The sequence below is a fragment of the Pelodiscus sinensis genome, chromosome 26 (assembly GCF_049634645.1).
Source record: "Pelodiscus sinensis isolate JC-2024 chromosome 26, ASM4963464v1, whole genome shotgun sequence".
Lineage (NCBI taxonomy): Eukaryota > Metazoa > Chordata > Testudines > Trionychidae > Pelodiscus > Pelodiscus sinensis.
This window is the reverse complement of record NC_134736.1, coordinates 21,016,160-21,033,471: the sequence shown is the minus strand read 5'-3', so window position 1 is coordinate 21,033,471 and position 17,312 is coordinate 21,016,160. Positions and strand designations below refer to the sequence as shown.

Sequence of the window (17,312 nt, the reverse complement as noted above, 5' to 3'; positions counted from 1 at the left end):
GGGAACGTTGGCTCTGGGCTGTGGGGGAGGGGCGCTGTGGAAAGGCCAGTCTGGCCTTCCTGGGCAGGGCATGACGACATGCGGCCAAACATCCTGGACAGAGAATTACAGGCCACACAGGACTCTTATCACAGCCAAAGTAGCTCAGTGGGGAGAGCGTTAGACTGAAGATCTAAAGGTCCCTGGTTCAATCCCAGGCTTTAGCAGGTGCTAGTAGGGGCTAATAATTTCAAGTTGATGGGTTTGTTTAGAGCTGCCCTCACAAACTGCCTGGTAGAATGAAAGCTGAGGTACAGCCTCGGGCTCTATTCTTCCAAGGGCAGGTACAAGGGCTGCACTTGCAGGAAATCAGGTGACACCACAAGAAACACTCCCTGTGGGCCTGGCTGGAATGTGGCATCACATGAGCCCTCCCAGGGGCTGAGGAGCACTAGAGCTGTTGGGCAGCTCTGCTCTCCCAGCCTGGGGCTGGCTGTCTGGGCCATACACACACTGGTCCCTACCTCCCTTTCTAGGACAGGACTCCTGCTGTTCCTTGGTTTACTCAGCCTGGGAGTTGGGCTTATCCCAAGCAGCAGGAGCTATGTTTATCTGGGGAGACACAAATCAGAGCAGAACCTTCCTGTCCCCCATTTCTGCTTGGCTTTGAACTAGGAGCCTTTTGCACATTAAGCAAACATGATAATCACCACCCCACAGAAACATGCTTAAGTTAGTATTTGTCTGTACATAAACTTGGACAAATATTCTGTTACTAATTCTTTGGCCAAGGCAGAGAAAGAGCAGAGAACAAGACTCCCCCCTCCCCCCCAATACTTCTCTACTTCCCAGGCTCTTCGGTTTAGACGGAGCAAGCTAAGTCATGGTGCCCCCCTCAAGCTGTTGGGTGAAACTGCTCTGTGGCCCCAGACAACACCTTTGACTCCCAAAGTGCAGCAATTTCCTTCCAGCCCTGGCTGTGTCTGCGGCTGAGCTGCACAAAGGAAGATACAAGATCCCTGGGGGGGTCTTTGCCGGTTGGACGTGCCTGAGGAAAGATGCTGGAAGTGCAACAGACACACAAAAGGGGACAAGGGACAGTTTGAGTCACACACACGGCAGGGGGCACAGCTCAGCCAGGGACCTTATCCACTGACAGAGCTTCACAGCTTCTCCACACGCCAAACCCCACCAGGCAAACTGCCCCATGGGCCTCGCCCACACCACACTCAGAGCCTGGGGATATTCTGTCCTTTTGCCAGACCAAATAACTAGCCCCTGCCCATCCTCTGGAGTCTCTTTCTCTCATGGGCCTTCTCATCATGGTCTCCACACAGACCCTGCTCTGCTACAGCCACCTCTTGCTGTCTGTCACTCCTGGGCCTTCTAGAGTAAAATGTGCCTCTTCATTCTGACTTTGAATACCTGGGGTTTTAGCAACCAGATCTGCACCTAACAAGCTAGTGAGGAGTCTGGACAGCTTCTGCAGCGAGGGAGACAGTAACTGCAGGGCATCCTTGCCAACTATTTCAGAGAGCAAAGGAATGCAAACTATTTGTCAGTGAACAACAAGGAAACTGTCATCCCAGGTGGGACTTGAACCCAAAATGCCTGACTTAGGAGGCCAGTGCCTTGTCCATTAGGCCAGTGTGGCACACAGAAAAGCCTGCCAGGGAAAGAAATTCAGCTTTCTAAATGGCCCTTCTTCAACTTTTAGCTCCTAATGAATCCCCTTTGAAGAAGCCAGATACACAGGAAGGGCTGATCACACCCCTCTGAAAATCAGCTTTCCATAGGTATAGGCAGCTGGCTCCAAGTCATGGGTCTTGACATTTCGTCTCCCTTCTCTGTCGACAGAAGGTGTTATTGCCTGTAGGGTTGCGTCTAGACTACAGGGTTCTGTCAACAAAGCAGCTTGCTTTGTCGACAGAACTCAATGTGTCTGGACGCTCTTTGTCGACAGAAGTTTTGTCGACAGATACTGTCGACAAAACTTCTGTCGACAAAACCCGGTAGTCTAGACGTACCCTGAGAGATAGTGAACCTACTAAAACCAGCCTGACCTAGCTTTTCTGCTGCAAGGATGAGACTAACACCCATGTAACTAAGTTTATCTCTGCATATTGAGATACAAGTAGCTTTAAGCATTAAGCCAATCGTAACGCTGTCACTAGCTTATGTGATGTCTATTCTATTTTGTGTGCAACCATGAATGTATATAAGGTTTCCACGGACATTTGATTTTGGAAGTCTTCCTTTTGAAACTTCCCACAGCTGTGTCTTAATAGAAGTGTTTCTCTCCTTCCAGCTCTGAGTCTGGATTTCCGTGACACCTCAACCAGCTGGACTAGCCAGCCCACGTCACAGTGAGTCACTAGTGGCCCTGTCAGAGAAGAGCCATTGGCAGCTCCAGTCATCCCGGCAACTGCTGGAGGTGCCTTTCTGAAAGGGCCATTTGTGACCTTAGTCTTGGCAGGCCGGCTAGCTCAGTTGGTTAGAGCATGGTGCTAATAATGCCAAGGTCATGGGTTCAAGCCCCATGCTGGCCACTGAGTTGTTTGCTGTGGTGATTGTCCTCACCCTCCCTTTAGCTGCCTGCTATGGACAGGGAAGCAGAGACACACAAGAGGCTGAGACCTTTGCAGGAAGCAGAGCAGAGAGCTCATAGGAGGAGGCTCCAGCCTGCACAGCCCCAGTGGCTAAAAGGGCCTTGGCCTGGCCTGCTTTCCCTAATGGCAGGGAAAACCCTTCTCTTCCCTCTATTGCCCCAGTGAGGTGACGTGATTCCCAAATTCCTGCTGCTGCAGTGGCTGGCCCAAGGCTCCCTGCAGGGGGCAGGTTCCTCCAGCCCAAGCCACAGAGGGAGGCTCCATATGTCCAGGAGGCCTGGGGCATGTGCCCAGCCCACAATACTGCTGCCAACCACCTGGTCACCTGAGTCAGCAGCCCTATGTGGCCGTGTTCTTGTGCAAGAAGCCACCAGTGCAGACAGAGCCTTCGTGTGCAGAGCCGTTCCGCTGCTTATTGTCACGGGGGTTTCTTGTGCATGAAGGAGCAGTGTGATAGTCCACGCTTAGCCTCATTGGCATATTGCTTGCTCAAGAACCCGTCAGTGTAAACATGGCCCCTCTGCTTTCTGTCTAAGCTTCAAAAATGTTGTGCAAAGCAGGAAGATTCTAGAGCCTTCCTCGGCAAGTGAGTCTGAATCCTGCACCACGACCTCAGTGGGACCCGCTGGTGAAATACTGGCTTGCTGCAAATCCTTGGTAATGCCAGTGTTTGGCTTCCTTGGCTATGTCTGCACCGCACATTGTTGTGCAATAAGATACGCAAATGAGGTGTGGGGATGAATATTGCCACACCTCATTTGCATACCTAATGAGCCATCATTTTTGCAGCAGAGACTTTTGTGCAAGAAGAAGCTGTCTACACTGCTCCTTCTTGCACAAAAAAACCCTCTTGTGCAGAGCTGTTCCATAGATTATTTTCAGGCATCCTCGTGCCAGTTGGCAGAAAAATCCAGTTCTGACCAGTCTCTGAGCGGCCGGTGCCTGAGGGGATCCAACATGGATCCCTAGGTTACAGGTCACAGGCACCATTTAGTGGCCCCAGTTACTGACCTAAACACCATCATAACACGATGGCTACGTCTACACTGCAGCCTTCTTGTGTAAGAACTGTTTTGCGTAAGCATTCTTGTGCAAAAGATCTTCCACAAGAACACGTCCACACTGCCAAGTACTTTGCACAAGAGATGTGCTTGTGTGCAAGAGCGTCCATGGCAGTGTGGTTGCTCTCTTGTGCAAGAAAACTCTGATGGGCATTTTAGCCATATGGGTTTATTGCACAAGAAATTCATGTTGCCTGTCTACACTGCCCTCTTGTGGAAGAGCTCTTGTGCAAGAGGGCTTATTCCTCATGGGGAGAGGAATAACTCTTCTGGAGGAAGCACTGTTTTCCAACGCTGTAGTGCAAATTTACTTATGCAAGAACACTTGTGCTGTGCTCTGCACGTTTTTGTGCAAGAACATTGAGCAAAAACCCTGCCATGTAGATGTAGCCTACAGGTTTGTATTCATTCAAAGAGTTCACATACAAAGAAAGTGTCTCTATTAAATAGACACTCTTGCAGGGGGCACTTGGATTTGAACCAAGGACCATGTGAGCAGTAGTCAAACACGCTACCACTGAGCTACACCCCCATATGAAAAAAAATGTCTGCAGCCAGTATTGAGAAGTGGGTGGGGAACAGGAGACTTTTGTAGAACACACATCTCAGGGGGGACGGACCCTCACTGACCCCAGATTGTGACTGGTCCTAACATGGAGTTTGTCCAGAAAGCATCAGAACTGGGGCAGGACAGAGGTTCTGTCCACACAGAAAAGTTACTTTGAAACAATGGCCGTTATTCCAGAATAACAATGCAAGAGTCTAGACAGCAATTCCGTTATTTTGAAGTAACTCTGAAATAACGGACGGCTAATTCCAACTTCTGTAGACCTCACTGTACGCAGAAAAATGCCTATTCTGAAATAGCTATGTCAAAATGAGGCGCGTGTACATGCTCCACTTCTGCTATTTCAAAATATCCCCTCCCCAGGGCCATTCTAAGTTATTCCCCCTGGGGCTGTAAATCAAGGTAGCACGTCTACATTAGGGAAGCCTCCTCAGACTCATTTTGAGGTTTCCCTGCAGTGCAGACGTGCTATTTTGAAATAACTGTTCCAGAAGAGCTTATTCCAAAATAAACGTGCCGTGTAGACGTAGCAAGAGAGTCCTGAGAGATGAAGCAGCCGGAGGGAAGCCAGGAGAGCAGAGGCCAGTCTGAGAACTGAGTGTCCCAGGTGTCTACCCCAGGCCTTCTATCTAGGTCCCAGGTGTAAGGGGCAGCACTAATGACTCTGAATCCTCCAATCTGAGTTTAAATCTCAGTGGGACGGGCTGGGGTGGTTGCTGGGAGGTCCTTGTGCTCCAGGCTTTTTGGCTTCCTTGTCCTGAGGTTCACTAAGGGGGGTTTTGCTTGTCTGAGGCCCATTAGAGCTTCGTGAGCAGACTTGTGGTCAGGTGCCTGAGGCCCATCTCACCCCTGAGCTCAGCCCATGCTGGAGGCAGCCAGAGAGCGTGAGCAGAATGGGGGCGGGGGAGTTGTATACTTTGGGAAGGGTCCTGGCTCCCAGCCACACGCCTTGCAATAAAGACCAACGGTCCCTGCACAAAGTGCATTGTGGGAATAAGAGTTGGGGCAGCAGGAAAGGGGCCAACCCCTGAGCACCAGCGAGCAGGTGGGAGAAGATGGGAGTGAATCCTCCTACCTCTCACGTGCAAAGGGAGCACTAACCCACGTGCAACTCATCTCTCGTGCTCTGGCCTCCAGCAGCTTTGTGCCCCACTAGGGTGGGTTATTTCAGAGACCAGAGAGGAAGAGGGAGGGGTCTCTGCATGTGCGGAGTCCCCCGGCTCTGCCTGTGAAAAAAACAAGGGCTCAGCAGAAACTTCAATTCCACGTTGTGCGTCTTGACTTTTTCAATCTAAGGACTTTGAAGAAGCACTGCAAATATCTGCTCCAGTGGCGCAATGGGTCAGTTCACAGTACTTATAAGGCAGTACTTGTAGGAGACATGCTGAGGTTGTGAGTTCAAACCTCACCTGGAGCACTCACTTTTAGTCCCTGCTGGGTTGTCCCCTTGCAGTGGTTCCCAAACTTTTCGGCATCACTCCCCCCCTTTTTGATTTGTGAAAACCTTCATGCCCCCCCTGGAATTTCTTCACACCCTCTCTCCTCCCCGCTCCCCCCCCCCCCAGGCTGTCCCCAGAGCCCAGGGCCCGGGAGTCTGGTCAGCAAGTGAGACTCGCCCGTCAGTCCAAGCTGCTTTCTCCCCGGCTGCCGTTCCTGCCTGTTCCGTGCCAGCGCCGCACGCAGGCCAGTGGGGCAGGACGGGGGGTGTCAGTGGGGCCCTGCTCTCAGTCCGTCCCTCACAGGCCCTGTGGGCTGCTCGAGGGCTGAGCCCGTCACCCAGGCCTGGCGCGGGGATGGAACATGGGGCACGTATCCCCCTGTGAGCGTGTGCAGGGGCAGGAGGGAGCCACACGGGCCCGGCTGAAGGTTTTGTGCTGGGGATGGAGGCTTGAGCCCGAGCTGTCGGCCTCAGCGGGACTTGCTCCTCCCCCCTCTCCTGCCTTGCTGCCTCCTTTGGCCAGCAGCGCTCAGGGGCAGCCGGGAGAGCCAGGACCAAGGGCAGAGGAGGCCGAGGCACAAGCCCCTCAGAGGGGACAGGCCTGAGGCCTCTGGCTTGCCCAGGCTCACACCAAGGGGCTTTCTATGGTGCTGGGCGGGGGAGGGAGGCCAGGCCCAGGCCAGTGGGAGAAGGGGCAGCACCTGCCAGGGCAGCAAGGGGAGCTGCAGGGAGCGAGACGCGGCGTTTCTGCCTGGATCACTCAAGGGTCCTTCTGCGGGTGAAGCGCCTGTGACACCCCTGTGCTGCTGGGTTCTCCTGCCCCGCCCCTGGGAGGCCGTCCCCTTCAGGGGGCTCCTGCCCTGGCACTCGTCCAAGGGCCACCTGGACAAAGCAGCCTGCCCCAGGCACCTTCCATAGCTCATCTGGCAGAGCAGAGGCCTGTAGCAGGAGAGATTCTTCTCCCTCTCCCTGTCTGCAGGCCCGGCATTAGGACCAGGCGGCTGCTTTGGGTCTGTCCCTTTGGGGCCTTATTCCTCTTAAAATAAGGAATAAGGGATCTTTCAGAAAAGGTTTTATTTTCCAAAAGATCCGCCTCTAGACTGGTGCTTTTTTCCAGCAAAGCTTCAAGCCTGCCTGCCTGTTGCACAGCACTGGTAGGAGACAGGGAGGATCTATCAGCACCTGCAGCCTCTCAGAACAACCTGCTTCCAGACCCCCAAGTCCTAGCCCTTTCCTCCACCCTTAAAGGGGTCTGCTGGGGATTGCCTGGATGCCAGCCCACCCCAGTGTCAGCCTAAGGATTGACTGGTCTGTAAAAGCAGCATCCTGGAAACGAGGAAGCAGCTAAGGCATCTCTGGTGGGACTTGAACCCACAGCCTTTGACTGTCTAGGTGGGTTTATATTAACCAGTGCAACTTCAAAGTCCAACGTGCTTTCCACTGCACCACACAGCCTGATGGACTGCTAGGATTGATATCTCCACTCTCTGCTTTGCAGCATGGTCCCAGGGTTTAGGTTGGAGTCCCCAGGTGGTCTTTCAGTTTGGTCCCTTCCTGAGGGCACAAAATTCACAACAGAGAATTCCTTTGCCCTGCAGCAATCTCTGTTGGTTAAAGGGTTAGCAACCGAATATTTGCTCAAGTTTAAGTGCGGCAGCAGAAATCCCTATTAAGTGTGTTTCTGTGGTGTAGTGGTTATCACATTTGCCTAACACGCAAAAGGTCCCTAGTTCAAAGCCAGGCAGAAACACAGGGTCTTCTCTTATTGCTGTTCCTCTGGGTGCCCACAAGGCAGTTTCAGGGCCTGCCCCCTGGTGCAGGGCTGGGTGGCCTGTGTGCTGGCTTTCAGGAGCATGTGGGAGAGGTAAACAGGTTAGGCTGAGATGGGAGGAGGCAGGGCTGGGGCTGAGAGTTCTCAGCGGTGCCTTGCCTGGGACCAGGTCATTGCAGCCACTCAGTCCGGGGCCCACCCTGGAAGTGCCACTACTGACACAAAGCCACATAACATCCTGACTCATGTCCAGACCCCAGCCACCCCATTTCCCACCCAGCACCCCCAGCTTCCTTTGATACCCTCCCTTCTTCCTGCTCCCCCCACCCTGCTCCTGCATCCACGTTCCTTCTGCACCCTGTCTCCTGGCCACACACGGCTCCTTGGTGCTTCTCAAGCCAGGCCCTGCAAGAAGCCGCCAGGACAGGAACCAGCCCTTGGAGCTTGGCTTGCCCCCGATCTGGTAGTTTCCCACCACATCTCACCTGAGAAGAGGTGACTTGTTCCCCTTCCTTCTGACCTTACGTCTCCGCTACATTCAAAGGTCTCCGCTGCCTCGGGACCCGCCTCCTCAGAGCGCTGCCCCTCTGCCCCTGGGCTGGGAGTGGGAGACTCCACAGTCTCTGCACTTGGGCTGAGAAGTCTCACAGGGACTCATCTGTTGATGACGTTAGTCAGCCCGATGGCCAGCCGGATCCATTCCGTAGCGCTGCCCGAGAGGAGCTTTACAAGTGCCCAGTTCCATTGGTATTTTCTGGGGCTCTGTGTAGGGGATTGGGCTTGGCCATCTTCTCCACGGGAAATGCCTCTTCTTTGCAACAGTGGCTCCCAGGAGTTCATGGAACTTCTTCTTCTCAGCTTGGGAAAAGGACGACTAAAGGGTGAGGGGAAAGATATTTGTGCTGTGAAAACAGCAGGGCCCCCAGGGAAACTGGTAAATAATCCCAGTGCCCAGGCCTGATGTTACCTGCCCCCACACAATTCCCTCAGCAAACCTGACTCCCTGAGCACAGGGCGAGTCTGGGGGCTCATTGCTGGGCCGTGGGGTGAAGCAGCAAACCAGCCTCCTCCTGTGGGGCCTGTGAGTGTTGCTGAATCTGGGCCCCTGCACCTGGGGAATGGCAAACAAAAGGTCTGGGGGCCACACAGAGACCCCGCTGGGCTTAGCAGGAAGTGGCTGGGACTTTGCTTTGTCTTTGCCTGTGGGCTTGTCTGTCTGCAGCCTGGAAACCTCCTGGCTCCTCAGACCACTGGTCTGGATGGAGCGTTACCGAAGTCGGAATAATGGAATTGCTGTGTAGACGTTCCCATTGTTATTTCAGAGTAATGGCCGTTACGCCCAAATAACACTGCTGTGTAGATGCAGCCTGAGAAATGCTTTCATGAGCATGCGGGAGGAGCAAGGGCTCCTACAATGTCAGGGGAGATGGGGAAATGAGGTCACCTCTCTAGATATAAAACAGAAGATATGTCAGGAGTGGGATTTGAACCCACGTCTCCAGTTGGGGACCAGAACACCCAACTGAGGGAAAGACAAGTCCTTGAGTCTGGTGAAGTGGCAGCCTCACAAGAGGGTCTGGGGGATGTTAAGTGCCAAAGTAGCTCAGTGGGGAGAGCATTAGACTGAAGATCTAAAGGTCCCTGGTTCAATTCCAGGCTTTGGCAAAAGCCTTTGCCCTTGAGGTTTATCCCTTGTTTGGCTTCTCTGTGAAGAGCCCAGCTGTGCCTCCTGGAAGGGCTTGGTCTGCCCTGCAGCTCCACCTTGGAGCCAGCAAGTCCTGCCCCTCCTCTGCCAGGGAAGGAAAAAGTTCACTTTTGAGCAGCATCAAATCAAACCAGCCCCCTAAGAAGGCCAGCTGAGCTCCTCTCTCCCTGCTGCTTTGTCCACCTTGGCAGGAACAGAATCCGGGACTCACCCAATCAGGCCGGTGCCCAGTAACCCCAGACAGACGTGCACATCCGCACGCTGGCAGCAGCTGTTGTGGGACTCTGCAAATCCACCACTGGACCTGAGTCCCCACATGCCAGGCAGCCCAAGGGAGGGCTCTGGGGTCTCAAGCAAACAGAGTCGGGGGGGAGGGGCTCTCAAAGGAGGGGAAGTTCGGGGGCTTGTTGCTGGGCCGTGGGGTGAAGCATCAAACCAGCCCCCTCCTGTGAGTGTTGCTGAATCTGGGCCCCTGCACCTAGGCATTGGGAAACAAAAGGTCTGGGGGCCACACAGAGACCCTGCTGGGCTGAGCAGGAAGTGGCTCTGGGACTTCTCTTTGTCTTTGCCTGTGGGCTTGTCTGTCTGCAGCCTGGAAACCTCCTGGCTCCTCAGACCACTGGTCTGGATGGAGCGTTACAGACGTCGGAATAATGGAATTGCTGTGTAGACGCTCCCATTGTTATTGCAGTATAATGGCCGTTATGCCCAAGGAACGCTGCTGTGTAGATGCAGCCTCAGAGAAATCCTAAGCAAGCGCTTCTACAATGGCAGGGGAGACCCACATCTCCATTCAGAGACCAGAGCACCACACTGAGGGAAAGACAGTAGCTTGAGTCTGGCGCCTTAGACCACTCGGCCATCCTGACACATACACTGGCTTTTTCAACTGTAGTTTTCTTATATGTGTGAGTTGCTCGGTGAGGCCAAGGGGGCCCCTCTCTTTCCCCATCTAACAGCTTCTCTGCAGCACAGCTGGGTTTATCCACTCTCACCCTCACTCACCGTTGTGGGGTGTTTTGCAGGGAGCTGACAAGAAGGCTATGTCTACACTTGCGGCTTCTTGCATGAGTAATATGCAAATGAGGCTAAACGTGGAATATCGCTAATGAGCCACCATATTTGTGGAAGAAGGTCTTGCACCAGAAGAAGCTGTCTACACTGCCCCTTCTAGTGCAAGGAAAACACTCCTGCGGAATGCCGTTACGCCGATTATTTTCAGGACGTCACAAGGGCCTTTTGCAGCCCCTCAGCTTATTGGCTAAAGGAGGTTGGGAGGCGATGACCTCACAGAGGGTCCATGACAATGGCCAGGTGGGACAGGCTGCAGGGCAGGGGCCATCTCAGAAATGCCCCCCTGATTTTGCTGTAGGGAGTCTCCTTCTTGAGATTTGCCCTTGAGGCCAGAGAGTGAATGAGGGTCACAAGCACGAGTGTGAGGAGGAGCCTCGTTGGAGCCTTCTCCTTTCCCACGACTAACTGACCTAGAAGACAGACGTCCCCGTGGAGAAGGGAAGAGTCACCAAGAAGTTTGGCCTTTGTACACTAGGGGAATTAACTCAAGTGGTAGAGCGCTAACTTCGTATGCAAGAGAGAGAGGGATCAAGACCCACATTCTGCAGCGTTGCGTGGTCCCTGTTTTTTTCACAATCAGAGCCATCCAGAGGGCAAAGAGCCTCCAGTCACCTCTCTCTCTTCCTACTCATTCACCTCAAAAGCCAGCCACTGCTTAGTTCCAAATCTGTAAACCTCATCGCACAAGGGATAACGCCTCTTCCGAAATAACTAGTTGAAATAGTGGTAGTGTGGATGCTCCACTGCTGCTATTTCAAAATAGCTCCTGCCCAGGGCCATTCAAAGTAATTACTCCCCAGTGCCTCCTGGGGATCTAAGTCAAAGTAGAGTGTCATTTTAACCATAGGGGCTTCAACACCTTAACCACTCGGCCATCACAGCTTTAGGCAATACTGAGACAGGGAAACTGGTAAATAATTGTTACATAGGACCTAATGTTAGCTGCCATAGAATTCACACAGCAAACCATTTCAACAACTGTGCAGAGGAGTCCCGGTTGTTCTCCTCTTAGGCTGCCTTGGAGGTGAGTTCTGCTTCAAAGTCTTCTCTCCTCCTTCTTGGTCTTCCTTTCCCTTTTCCTTCCTCTTCTCTTCTCCCCTTTTCTTCTTCTTGCTGGTCTCCTTCTGGGACCCAGGTTTATATAGAGAAACTCAATACTGCTTAGTTCTTCCTTAACCAATTATTTTAGTATAATTTCACTAACCAATCTGAACATACTGTAACAGAATGACCTAACCAATCAGACCTCACCACCTTAGTTGATTTACACCACACAAAGTCAATCACACAGCAGTCAGAAACAGACCCAAACCAGACTATCACACAGACAAACAATAGGAAAGTGAGGACAAGAATCATAGAATACCAGTTGCACAAACACAGCTATTGGTAAGCAGTCTTATGCCAGACAAAACGCTGGTAATTAAGTTTTCTCTACCCACCTTGAGATCTCCTTCTTGCCTGGTGACAGTGGGTGCCACTAGGATAAGAGCCCTTCTCACAGCCTAGTGTGACACTATTTCAATGTCATTTACATGGAATGTGAGCATGTGACTCCAGGCTTTACAGCTAATTGCTGCTGCTCTTCAGTCTGGCTGCAGAAGAAGGCTTTAGTTTAGACCTACTGAATAGCTACAGGCCTTACCATAGTGTTACAGAAAAAACACATTGTTACATAGGACCTTTCGAGGCCAAAGACAGCAGGATCCACAAGCACCAATAAAGGAAGCTAAACGCAACTGTGAAGGGACTTGAACCCTCAGTCTTCTGATCTGAAGTCAGACGCCTTATCCATTAGGCCACACAGTCTTGCCTCACATAGAATTGGACTTCTTGAAATGTGTGGGTAGGTAAAAGTCTCCCTAGTCCATCAGGTTTTATTATTTTCCTTGTTTGAAGGTTTAGAAATCACGTCTGAGCTAGTGAATTATTCTTATTTTGTGTTACTAAGGATTGCAGCCCAGGGATTTTTCCTGAGTCTATGTTACTTCACGGCTATCTACCGCCTAGGCTATCTCCATACTGCATCTCTCTTCCCCAAAAGCTCATGCAAATGAAGTACAGATTATCTTATTGCCATGCTCATTTGCATAATTAATTGGGGCCCGTTTTTGCCCCCCCCCCCCCCCCAGCAGAAAGCCAAAGGGAACAAAGAGCAGAAGTGCCGGAAGCTGATGGGGGAGCCCTCTCCCTCTGAGTTTGATTTGGCGAGTCTCAGATGGACTTGCTAAATCAAACTCCAAAAGATGGATTGTGGCCATTCCTCCCCAGCTGGACGTGGTTCTTGTTCTTCTGCACAGCACAGACCATGGAGCACAGGCAGCACTTTTCCAATGCGGCTAATTCTGCTCCACCTGCAAGTTGTCTCTGGGATGTGGCCCAGGAGCTTTCTGCCCCAGTGGAGAGATCAAGTAGGAGAGGGGCCACAGGAGGCTCTTAGTCCCCTGGCCGGCTCTGCCTGTGAAAGGGGAAGTGAGGATTCCACTATCACTGGGGAATATGGATCCCCCCTCCTTGCACATGGTGAGTGAGTGCTCTGCCACTTGAGCTAATTCCCCCACCTGCAAGCTGTTTGCCTGCCCCACCCACCTCGTTCCAGAGCCCATAATGTGCCTTCAGCTGCCTGAGGCTCCTTTCTGAAAGGGCCACTCGTGCGGATGTTTCCCGTGGCCGGGTGGCTCTGCTGGCCGTCGATGGGGGGAAGAGAACAGGCAGCAAGACCCGACTGGCTGGCAGGGAGAGTTTAGCTGCTGCTGTAGCTGAGGCAGCTCCATGTGCAGAGTCCTGAGTCCCTGGCTGGGGAGGGTCATTAAGTAGCTGCCGGGATGCCACACAGCTTAGAGGGAACCTGGGGTCTGGTTTGGGAGTGAGGGGCCCTGTGGGGCTGGGAGAGACTCTTATGCTTAAACAAAGCACATGAGATCTTTTATAGGGGAGAAGGCAGCACGCCGCATGGGTTGAGAACACAACAGTAGCATCTGCTTTTCAGTCACCCAACCACCGACACACACACACATACACACACACACACAGTCCCACCAGATGTTGTTATAGTCACCAGTCCAGAGTCTGAATCAATCTACTGGACAGCCAGACTGATCGCAGAGGGGAGCTGGGCTCTGTCGGTCGAAATCCGATGCTCCTGGAGTTGTTGGCAAGACGAACCTAAAATTCCATGACAAGCACCCGGCTTTTATAACCCTTTCCTCTGTTGAAGTCCATGGTTTTGCTGTGTCAGTCTGTGTCCGGTGTGTTTTCTTTTGAAGTTACGATTCCAAACATCTCCGAGAGTTATCCTGTCCTGCATTTAATCGATTGTTTTCAGGGATGCCAACCTTCACCTTTAAAGTCGTCAGTTTGCCCTTCGTTAATCATGGATGCACACTTGATGGCTTTTCTGACTCCAGTCAGTCTGTCTTCACTTGCATTACTCCCACCTTTCTTGGCCATCTGGCTCTCACGAAGGCCTTCACTCCTCATCTCTTCCAGGCCCACACACTCCTCATTCACACACAAACAGCCCTGCTTGTACAGAGGCCTTCAAAGAAGAATATAAACAATAGTGTTTTATATTGAGCAAATGCAAAAGGCATTGTAAATTAGGCCCTAATCAAACCAATCACACTGAGACTGGAGCCGCCAGCATTCCTCTAATCTCATTAACATGGACACAAGACAAGATTCTGTCTCTCACTTACTAAACCTTAGAACAAAGAAATAGATATTGAACCAAAGGCCTAAAACGCTATCCCTGCCTTAACAGAAATCCCACATTGCTACATCATTAAACCAGAAATACAAATATAAACAGATATCAAATTCTTACTCCAGCCAGACGGCAGGGGCTGCAACTCAGGAGCGAGGGCACCACAGGGCCAGGCTGGCAGGGGCTGCTCAACAGGCGTCAGGGGAATCATGGATCCTGGAGCTGCCCAGGCAGGGAGCAGGGGGCTGCAGATGAGGAGTGAAGGCCCCAGAGGGCTCAGTTGGCAGGGAAGCGAGTCGCTCCAGGAGTTTTCCCAACAGGGTTTAGCTGCCCAATTTCCTCCCCACGGTGCCGACCACTTCAGCCACTAGGTCAGCCCAGGAGCTAAGGCACGAAAGGGGGGAGGAAGTGAGTCAAACAGTGCGGGGAGGGAAATGCTTGTCTTGCCTTCCTGGGCAGAGCATGGCTTGTGTGAGGCAGGGCTGCCAAGCACCTGGGAAAGAGAATTAGAGGCCAAGAGAACCAGCTTGTAGCAGCCACAGTAGCTCAGCTCAGTGAGCATTGGACTGGCCATCTAAAGGTCCCGGCTTCAGTCCTGTGTTTTGGCATTTCTCTAGGTGCAGCAGGCTCCTCTCTGTGCCCGTTGAAATGCTGGAGGGCTCTGGAGAAGACATGGCCGTTCAATGGGCAGAGTCCTGAGCTGCTGTCTGGGCAGGGCTCAGTGAGCAGCTGTGGGGCTGGGCTGCAGGGTGGGGAAAGCGCTGGGGGCTGGCGGTGGATGGGTTCGTGGTTCGCATGGCAGCTGGCCAAGGAGTTAGGCTGGGTTTGTGGATGTTCTTTCCTGCTCCCCTGTCTCTGTTCTCTGACTCGCCCCTTTCCCGTCCCCTGGTCCTGCCCGGCTCTGGCTCCCTCCCAGCCGCCTGGCTGCCTCCAGCATGGGCTGAGCTCAGGGGCCAGGTGGGTGACCTGCTCCACTGACACCTCCTGTCAGTCTGCTCCATCACTCAGTGCATGCCACGGAGCAGAGCGATTGTGCCTTTGAGTGGCATTCTCAGCCAGCCTATCAGCTTTGTGAGGAGGATCATGGAGGCAGGGCAAAGAGCTCTCTTGTTAGGCCAGCAAGGAAGCAGCCAATGCCTCACCCCCAGGGAGCTGGCTGGAGACCATCTGGAGGGAGCCGCTGCCTCTCCCCTGTGTAGCCGGCACTTTCCTGAGTGCTAAAAATCCTTCTGTGAGTAACGCTTCTGTTACTGCCAGGCTGAGTCCCAGCAGCTTTCTGCTGGTTTTCGGGGAGACAAAGTAGGAAGCACGAGGGGGCTACTGGAGACATTTAGCCCCCTGGCTGGCTGTATCTTTGTGAAAAGAAAAATAGGGATTTTTGCCAGAAATGGAGAAAGTGGGTATTGATTCTACTACCTCTCACATGCTAAGCGAGCACTCTACCACTTGAGCTAATTCCCCTGCTCTAGCAGCAGGGCCCCTCTTGGTGACTCTTACCTTCTCCATGGGGACGTCTGTCTTCTAGGTCAGATAGTCAAGGGAAAGGAGAAAACTCCAATGAGGCTCCTCCTCACATTCATGCTTGGGACCCTCATTCTCTCTCTGGCCTCAAGGGCAGATCTCCAGAAGGAGACTCCCTGCAGCAAAGCCATGGGGGGCTCTGAGACTCCTTGCAGCAAAGTCTCTGAGGTTTCCGCTGCCCTGCAGCTTGTCCCACCTGGCCATTGTCATGGACTCTCTGTGAGGTCATCACCTCCCAACCTCCTTTAGCCAATAAGCTGAGAGGCTGCAAAAGGCCCTTGTGATGTCACTGCCAGACTCACCCCTGCCCTTCCGGGCGAATGTCCTGCCCCAGGTAGCCCCTTTGCCTGGCTGAGCTGCTCCCAGGGGGTGAAACTGACACATTTCTTACAGGGACTGTTCTTTTGGGCACTACCTTTTGCGCTGGGGTGAGGGTTAAGGCAGGAAGTCGGAGGAGGGGTTGTGATAGGACAGTACCTGTGAGAAATTAAAGTGTGGTGTGGAGTGTGAGAGGCTCAAGGCAGGGATTTGGGGATTGTATGTTGGGGGTGGGGCTCAGGGCAGGGGTGAAGATGTGGGAGGATATGGGAGTCAGGGCACAGGATTAGGGATGTGGGGGGGCTTGGGGCTGGGACTGTGTGTGTGTGTGTGTTGAGGGGATCAATGGGACTAGATTCCCAGCTCCCTCTGCTCTGGGCTCCCTGAGGCCCTTTAACACACAAGGGCTTTCTCTGCAGCGCGCTGAGGAGAGGAACCCCTGAGCCAATGATGCCGCTTTGCCCACGTTGGCAGGGACAGGAAGCAGGCCGGGTGCCCAGTAACCCCAGACAGATGTGCACATCTGCATGAGAGCAGCAGCTGTTGTGGGACTCTAGGAATCTCCCCCTAGATCTAATTCCCCACGTGCCAGGCACCAGTCAAAGCCAGGGCTCCAGGGTCTCAAGCAGAACCTGGTGGGGGGCGGATACATGTCTATTTGAGGCAGGTTCCTCACTCCCACGTCCCAGACACGTACTGTGGCACAAAGACCAACGGTCCCTGCACAAAGTGTGTCTCAGGGATAAGCGTTAGTCCCGGGAACAAGCATCGCCCTGCAGAAGAGACACCCCTGGTCTGGAGCCAACAAGCCCAGAAGCCGCCCACTCAGGATCCCCAAGGGCAGTGACACAGACTCCCTGGCACAGAAGAATCCCAGGCCTCAGTTCTGCCGCCCAGCGGTTTCCCCTCTTCTGCTTCTTGTCAGCTCCCTGCAAAACACCTCACAATGGTAGATGAGGGTGAGTGTGGATAAACCCAGCTGTGCTGTAGAGCGGCTGTTAGGTGGGGAAAGAGAGGTGCTCCTGCCGCCTCCCCGAACAACTCACACATGTAAGAAAACTGCCATTGGAGGTATTTGCATGGTTGTCAGGATGGCTGAGTGGTCTAAGACGCCAGACTTAAGGACCTGTTTTTCCCTTAGTTGGGTGTTCTGGTCTCCAAATGGGGGCGTGGGTTCAAATCCCACTCCTGACACATCAACTGTTTTATGTCTAGAGAGGTGACCTCATTTCTCCTGACATTGTAGGAGCCCTTGCTCCTCCCACATGCTCATGAAAGCATTTCTTCTAGGCTGCATCTACACAGCAGCGTTCCTTGGGAATAACAGCCATTATACTGCAATAACAATGGGAGCGTCTACACAGCAATTCCATTATTCCAACGTCTGTAACGCACCATCCAGACCAGTGGTCTGAGGAGCCAGGAGGTTTCCAGGCTGCAGACAGACAAGCCCACAGGCAAAGACAAAGCAAAGTCCCAGCCACTTCCTGCTAAGCCCAGCGGGGTCTCTGTGTGGCCCCCAGACCTTTTGTTTGCCATTCCCCAGGTGCAGGGGCCCAGAT

At 53.0% G+C, this 17,312-nt stretch overlaps 6 non-coding genes across 6 annotated transcripts; 5 read left to right on the top strand and 1 right to left on the bottom strand.

Annotated features, from left to right (window-relative positions):
* The first annotated feature begins 133 nt into the window (after nucleotides 1-133).
* Nucleotides 134-206, top strand: TRNAF-GAA (transfer RNA phenylalanine (anticodon GAA)). Its single transcript has one exon. It is a non-coding gene; the product is annotated as a tRNA-Phe (tRNA).
* Nucleotides 207-2,454: 2,248 nt separating this feature from the next.
* Nucleotides 2,455-2,528, top strand: TRNAI-AAU (transfer RNA isoleucine (anticodon AAU)). Its single transcript has one exon. It is a non-coding gene; the product is annotated as a tRNA-Ile (tRNA).
* Nucleotides 2,529-4,109: 1,581 nt separating this feature from the next.
* TRNAS-ACU (transfer RNA serine (anticodon ACU)) lies at nucleotides 4,110-4,181 on the bottom strand. The gene has a single exon. It is a non-coding gene; the product is annotated as a tRNA-Ser (tRNA).
* A 3,151-nt stretch (nucleotides 4,182-7,332) lies between these two features.
* On the top strand, nucleotides 7,333-7,405 carry TRNAV-AAC (transfer RNA valine (anticodon AAC)). The gene has a single exon. It is a non-coding gene; the product is annotated as a tRNA-Val (tRNA).
* Nucleotides 7,406-9,018: 1,613 nt separating this feature from the next.
* Nucleotides 9,019-9,091, top strand: TRNAF-GAA (transfer RNA phenylalanine (anticodon GAA)). The gene has a single exon. It is a non-coding gene; the product is annotated as a tRNA-Phe (tRNA).
* Nucleotides 9,092-16,835: 7,744 nt separating this feature from the next.
* On the top strand, nucleotides 16,836-16,944 carry TRNAL-UAA (transfer RNA leucine (anticodon UAA)). Its single transcript has 2 exons — nucleotides 16,836-16,873; nucleotides 16,899-16,944. It is a non-coding gene; the product is annotated as a tRNA-Leu (tRNA).
* Nucleotides 16,945-17,312: the final 368 nt, after the last annotated feature.